This window comes from Stegodyphus dumicola, chromosome 6 (assembly GCF_044657685.1).
Source record: "Stegodyphus dumicola isolate Sdum_Otavi_A_Nest chromosome 6, ASM4465768v1".
In the NCBI taxonomy this organism is placed as follows: Eukaryota; Metazoa; Arthropoda; class Arachnida; order Araneae; family Eresidae; genus Stegodyphus; species Stegodyphus dumicola.
The window spans coordinates 98,207,800-98,215,831 of NC_140773.1; positions in this window are offsets into that span (position 1 = coordinate 98,207,800).

The following is an 8,032-nucleotide window of genomic DNA, read 5'->3' on the forward strand; positions in this document are numbered from 1 at the left end:
AAGGATATCCTACAAAGTATTGAAGTAATGTAAAAAACTTATATTTTGCCTTTTTTTTTTTTTTTTTTTTTTTTTTTTTGAAAGTGTACGCAGACTTATTGGAGGAAATTTCTGAGTTTTTTTGACAAAATACATTTTTCAAAAAATGTAAAAAGTATTACACTGATATTATTTACTTTTTATTTAAGCTTACAATTTTAGCTAATAGAAGAAAAAAAAATGCAATGATTAAAATACATTTTTCTATGCTTTAAGTGTTTTTTTAATTTAAAATTTAGTCTATACGCAGACTTTTGTGACTAACTGTATGTTTTAAAAATAAGTTTGGCCCACCAGCGGCCGAGCGGTAAAGACGCTGAACACTGGTAGTTCGGTCTGAGGTTCGAATCCCGCGAACGGGCTGGCTGCATGGGCGTTTTCGTGGTTTTCCCCATGTGTAACGTGTATACGAGCCAGTTTCCCTTAGAAAGTCCTCCACGAAAGGCATCCCTCTCTTTAGGCAGATAGCCCTCGTGTGCTTTGCCATAATTAAATACACCAACACCAACTAAAAATAAGTTTGCCTTAGGGGAAATGAGAAAATATAGTGGCAAAGGAAAAACCACTTTTAAAGTGATGATCAAGGATCAAAGATAACGGCAAAGCACACGAGGGCTATGTGTCTAAGGGGAGGGATATCTTCTTGAAAGACTTTCTAAGGGTAAACTGAATGGTATACGCGTTACCCATGAAGAGAACTACGAAAACGACCATTTAGCCATTCGGGTTCGCCGGAATTCGAACCCCGAACGAACTACCAATGTTCATCGACTTTATCGGCAGTTGGTGGGTCTGCTACATAAAGAGAGAAATGTCTTTTGTGGAGGATTTTTTGAGCAAAACTAGCTTGTTTTTAAGACTCTAATATTTCCATACAGCTGGCCTATTCAGCAGAACCTGGAACAAAATAGTAGAGTTTCGTTATTTTAGTCATTGCTGAGAGTTACCTTTACAACAATTTTCAATTTTAAATTCAACATAATTTACCATTCATTACCTATGTATTGAAAGATACTGTAATAATCGTCGTATAAATATTTACATCATTAAATGGAAGAGACATCATCGTAATGTGCACTGTGATTTTCTTAATACTAGTTTCAGTACCCAGTAGTTCAGCAGCGGTTGAGCGATTAAGTCACTAAACATTGGGAGTTCGGCCTAGGTGCAATCCCCCTCCCCTGTGAACGAGTTAGCTGCATGGGTTTTTTTCTGATTATCCCCTTATGTGGACGCCGCACAGTAGTTGTGGTGTTTAGTAACACAAGACCACCAGAGGTGACCACTGACATTAACATTTTCAAAAAAAGATTGACATTGTAATGTCATTCTGGTAAATGCTATCCGCAATAACACCCAAGCCTTGCCTCATTTTGATGATATAGCTCATTTTGATATCAAATATCCGTAACGTAAACGTCCCACATGTATAAAAATGTTTTTAAAAAATTGTGTGTTTATCATGTCTACATATTTTATGTCTTAGATTTACTTGCATTTGCAAGGCTCCAAGTAATAACAGTGTAGAACTTTCATATTATTGTCACCTTGGTTTCTAAATTTATTATTAAATTTCTGACTCCAATTAAACATTAATCGAAAAAATTTCAAAAGTGTTCTAGCGCTTGTTACTTAATTAACAGCAAATTTCCAAACATTTAAAAATATTATAATGAAGGAGTTAGAAATAGTCTTTAATTTATGTTATGAAACGATTTATTTTCTAAAAAGTGGGTTTTATGAAGTTCTGCGTTCTATGCTACGGAGCAGATAAAAATCTAGCTGGATTAAAGAATTGCGTTAGGTTGATAAAATTGTTTACAATCTCTCGTGTTTTTGTATTCGCTGAGTCAGTATCTACAGTCTACCACAGTCGAAGAAAAGTCTTGTAAATTAAAGAAATAAAGGTTTTATAAATTTCATAAAGCAGATCAATGTATAAAACGATACCAAGTAAAGAAAAACTATAGCAGCCGGAAGAAGCAAAATACAATCTTTCTGTGGCAATCATGACCAGTCACCAATGACCTGATCAACGGGAATTTTATTGGAGACCTTTATTGTGTTAAAGTCCACTAGGTTACTTGTCTATGAGAAAAGTACCTTCATAAAGGATTTTCTGAAGGAAACTGGCCCGTATTCGTTTTCCACATAATTGAAAATTATGAAAATCTTACGTAGACGCAGTCCGTTCAACTGCCGAGAATATAACACATAGCTTTTATGGCCTTGGCCATCTAGTCACTAATCGGCCATGAAAAAGACAAAAACGGACCATGTAATGGAACTAAATTAGTCATTTTCTTAATTTTGGTGGTCTCTTCCCACTTGCCGAGCGGATAAAACCTATGGAGGATGGTAGTTCGACCTAAAATCAGCCCCGACAACCGACCTAACTGCATGGATATTTCGGTGGTTTGCCCAATGTGCAGCTTGAATACAACTCACTTTTTCTCAGAAATTCCTCTACGAAGACAGGTCTTCCTTCAGTCGGACAGCCCTATTGTGCTGTCCCATATTCTAATGAATCAAACAACTGACTTTTTCACCCGTAGTGAATAAACGAATCACCACGATTAGGCTAATTAATGGTCTTAGAAATACTTTCTGCGAAAGCTTATTCCCGGTTATTCTAGCAGTCTCACAAGTAAATATCAAAATTTTAAAGAATTCTTCAGTATCACACGTAAAGAAAAAGGAACCATCTAAAATGTATTATTAAAATTAATACATAAATAATTACATAAAATAATGTGCTGTAAATCTGCTTTTATGAGTAAAATTATAATGAAATATCGTTTTTCTTTTAATTTGCTCGCAACTATGATGTATTTTAAATGCTTTATTAACAGTTTTAGGTGCTCCCCTTAAGAAGAATATAATTTTATAATTAAAATGAGCCGGCAACGTTTTGAAGATTACTTGATTAGACATCTAACGTCACAACAAACAACGTCTAATATCAAAACTAATATCTGCATAAACATAGCGAAATTGGCGCTACTACAAATCAGCCAAGCATCGTTATCTTGCCTTTCTCGCCTGGCAACCTTAAATTTCACCTCGTCAAACAGGTTTCGGGTATATCTCAACTTTCCGAGAACCACGCGCTTATGTATCGGTTCAGTTGTTGAAGCAAACTAATCCTGAAAGAATGGAGGGTGGTACGTAAATTGAAACCAGTTTTCAAATCCTCTTGAGTTCATCTTCCAAAACATTCATAGTGTAGAAATACATATTATATTAACATCTCTTCCACGTTTGTTTTCATATATTGGTTCTCAGATTATGGTACGGAATGAGTGCAGTCTTTAACAGGGGATGTGAGAACAGCTGATAAGAGTACAAAAAATATCAAAAGCGGAGGCGGAAAATTTCAGTGTCGAGATATACACCTGGCAGTTGTGTTGACCGTTGTTCACAAAATGTTATTATCCTTTCAAAAGCATATGTATCTGTTATTAAAAGCTAGTTCCTTAATAACTGCAAAGTATCAAGTACGGATATCATTGTCTTTCTTTAGACTAAACAAGCAACTCTATGTAGAATTTGTAATAACTTTTAGGGTTTTTTGAAGTTAGAGAAGGTTTCAATGAAGCATTTTCAAAATTTTTGAAACATTGCGGTATGTTACATTCATTATACTAACATAGCTATATCAGCTACATTATTCCCTTTGTTTTAACAATGCCACCACTACGCGAAATATAGCATTAATTTATCTATGCTATATGCATATGGTCCTCCGCTTAAACAATTTTCAGATTGCTGCCATTCACCGAAATATAAAATATTTAATTTAGCTTTTGAATAATTAATCAGTGTGAAAATGATTAACGAAACCGAATGGTTTAAAAGCAGTAAATATATTTCTTAACAGTTGAAATCACTATTTTACTTTTTAAATATTCCATCTAATTAATGTTAATTGTTCACAGTTTTTTTTTTTTTTTTTTTTTTTGTTCAGTTACTAAAAGTTGTTCCTAATCCCATATATTACATATCTTAGTACAAAATTCTTCTCTCGCTCTCTCTTTTATATTAGTCGCGTTAAGTAAGTCTCAAATTGAGAAACACAAACTTCAAAAAGGATAGTAAAGTGAAATGTTTTTCGTTTAGATTCACGCAAAAAAAAAAAAAAAAAAAAAAAAGTCATTGTAATAAATTAAATTTGGAATCGAAGTTTTATGAGAAAATTTTAGCTGACAACCGTATAACAGGTGACAACACCAGCCATGCATGCGAACCCTTTTGCCAAAAAGATCTGAAAATATATTAATTCTCAACTCTAAAATTAAAAAAATTAGATGAGGAGATAATTTTTTATATTACCTGAATCCTTGAGTCCTTGACATTTTACAGCTACTTTCCTTTCCAGTTGAGGGCCCACCAGCGGCCGAGAGGTAAAGTCGTTGAACACTCTTAGTTAGGTCCGAGGCTCGAATACCGCGAACGGGCTGGCTGCATGGGCGCTTTTGTGATTTTCCCCATGTGTAACGTGTGTACGAGTCAGTATCCCTTAGAAAGTCGTCCTCAAAGGCATCCCTCCTCCTAGGCAGATAGCCCTAGTGTGCTTTGCCATAATTAAATAAACCTAAAAAACCATCTTTCCTGTTGAGCACGATCCTTAATGAGGCAAAATATTAAAGCAATAACTCAAACAACTTTTTTAAAATTAGCATTGCAATGAAGATTATATTGTGTTGTAATATAGTTTAATTTCTTTGAATCTGGTAGTTTCTAAAATTAATTTGTTTACGATTAAAATGGTTAAGTTGGCTAATTTTATAGTAGAGCCGAAAAACGGGCAACGAGGAAGTAATTCATTGACCTTGCTAGTGCATGATATACTAGAAAGCCCGGCCGTCAAACGAAATGACCGTTGTTTTAGATATTATAAATTGTAATTAAAATAATTTGTGCAAAGGTGTCTGTAATTCAAACTGAATTTCCCAGGGCAGGCGGCGAGGATGACCCTTTGCTTACTGCCCTACGGGGTTTCCCCCTTCTACTTGCTTAATTGCTTATAGTAGAGTGCAATGAAGGAAATCACTTGCGATACATTTCTTAAGAGCCACCGCTAGCTCAATAAATAAAAGTGATTTAAATAACAAAATGTTAATTCATATGTCAAAGATCTCTTTGTACACAACATTTCTTGTGTAGATCTTTCCGTCATTTTTAAAGTCGCCTGCCACAGGACGAACAATTATTTTTAATTTTGCGTCCGTTCTTTCACGAACTCTTGAACAGTCAACATAAAGTTGACCGTGTCCAAATGCAGAGTCAGGTTAAAAAATGACAACACGCTTAAACGTTTGTCCCTGACACTTATTGATGGTCCTAGCAAAGCAAGTTTTACAGGAAATTGTCTACGTCTCAATTGAAACGTGCCGTGGCAACTTAACCCCATTGGCTAGTACAGTTACACAAGCAACCAATAAACTATCGGCGACGAACAAACACTTAAGCCGCATAGAATAAAGATATTTATTTATTTCATTTTATTTGTTTTTTCATCGTTGCCGGTTTTTGCCGGTTGCATATTTCAGAATTCTATTATATATAGATGTTAAATTTGATTATTAATGTTAAATGCATCTGCTTTTGTATTTTTAATTTTCCGGCTTAGCTTTCTCATAATATTCGTCACGCGCTGCACTGCACGGGGAATAAAACAATTTACAGTTACGCAAGCAACCAATAAACTATCGGCGACAAACAGATGTTAAATTTATTTATTAAATATTAAATGCTCGTGCTTTTGTATTTTTAATTTTTTCGACTTAGGTTTCTCATAATATTCGTCATGCGCTGCTCTGCACGGGGAATAAAAAAAATTACAGTTACTCAAGCAACCAATAAATTATCGGCGACGAACACTTAGCCGCTTATATATAAGAAAGGATTTATGAGATGCGTCTTTTGTTTTTTGCATATCATTTACGTATTCTCGGATTTAGGTATTCACGCAAAGGAATGTATAAAAAGTAACGTTATCGACTTTATCAGAATTGACTATAAATACTGGAGAACCTATCGAGGAAATCACTCAGAGCCTTCAGAATTTTTAAAACAGTTACATGACTTGACAGAAAATGTACGTATACATTATATACGGATATATGGTTATGTTAAAGGTGTGCAAGGTGCCCATGGCCCGATTGAATTGTCACGCCCTCAGTAAAGATTTTCCCCAGAAACTATGATTTAGAAGTTCAGAAGTTCGATGAGGGGAATTCTCCAAAGAACAGAAGATCAGAGAGGAGAACTTGTCTCGATACAAACTTCGAGAAGTACTTCTAGGAGTGATATTTCAAATATGCAACCATAAAATAAATGAAACAATAGGATAACAAAAGTGTAAAACATCTCATTAGTGACAGGCTGAGTCAATAAGTAAAATCAAACTATGTACTACACGAGCACGCCCACGAAAAATTCAAACTATACAATCCTGTACACAGTTTTAAATTTTCAAACAGTAAGAACAGAATACGTGTACATAATACAAATGTAAGATAAAACTAAGTTTCAAAAAAACTGTGTACTAATTAAACATGTAAATTACAAATTAAACAAACTATAAACACAATAAATTAAAAAATAAATTAAAACAATAAATTATGGAAAATACTGGAAAAATTTACAAGTATATACAATAAACTACCAGTTAGGAAACAAAGTTATGAGCGTGTAACAGGTGAGCAACCGATGGTGTAATAAGCGTAACATATTTCAGTATTGCATAATTAATTACGGATGAATAATTTAGAGTCGAGCAGTTAATTACCACACCAAAGAATCTTTTGTTGGTATTTCTAAGGAGCTCACTAATCAGAAGGAATTTAAAATCCTATGCAACACAGAATTTCTGATGAAAATGCAAGTATTTTTGATAATGAGAAGAACCTATGGATAATTTGCGATTTATATCTGCCGGTGTATTCGCTGCCCAGCCTGGGGTTCATGCATAAAATATGCCTGATATTTAATATGATGTTTAATACATAAAATTCTTTTGCTAAAGTCCAGATTTGATATGTAACCAAATAAGGGCAGGTGCTCATGTATTACCATGCAGCCTGTACTATTTACATAATTAGTATCCTGTTAGGATTTAAGATTGTGAATAAGGATAGCCCTTAGATACTTATCTTTGACGGTTACTGTCGGCACTGCTTCCCCCCCCAGGAGTTGACTCAGGCGAACGCTTGAAGTACTGGTTAGGATCTGTACCTAGGCAGTCTCAACCACGGGGGTATATAATTTGACTTCACAGGACTAGAGCCCGAGTATTGTAATCAGGTTGGTTCAGGCTTGGCAGGGACCGTACTGGTACTGTCGTGTCTGTTCCTTCGGCTGTGGTGGAGCTATATGGAGGATTTATCGACTAAGTTCCCGGGGGAGGTTGACCTCATTTAGTTCTCGTGGCGGGGACTGATAAAGCGGACAGAGCACCTTATTACAGTGTGGTTTTGCCAATGGAGTGGTGTCCGGAGGCAAGGTGACAAAGTATCAACTTCGCAACGTTACTGTTCTGCTCAATGCTTAGTAAAAGCCGGGCGGGGCGTCACCATCGAGATAGATAAGGCCTGCGCTCTGAAACGAAACTGCTTTGTGACGTCACGGTTAAGGGACCCTCAGCAAACTTTGTTGGCTTTTATAAGTTGTAATTTTTTATTCATTATGTTTTAAGAATTGAATTTATGTTTACTTTTGACATCTGAAGCATCATCTCTTGTAATAATTACTAACACTCGTAACATAAAAATTGTTAGCAAAATTTATGATTACTTATTTTAATTGGAAACTAATTTTATATGAAATAACTGTCCTAAGGGGTTGAAAGCATAACACTTATTTCATTACATAATATGTAGAATATCAAATGCAGAGTAAATTTTATTCTTGACAGAGTACTGTGTTCTTAAATTTAAATATCAATGTTTTTTGCAAATCATTAAATATCATTTTATCATGATGAAACTTA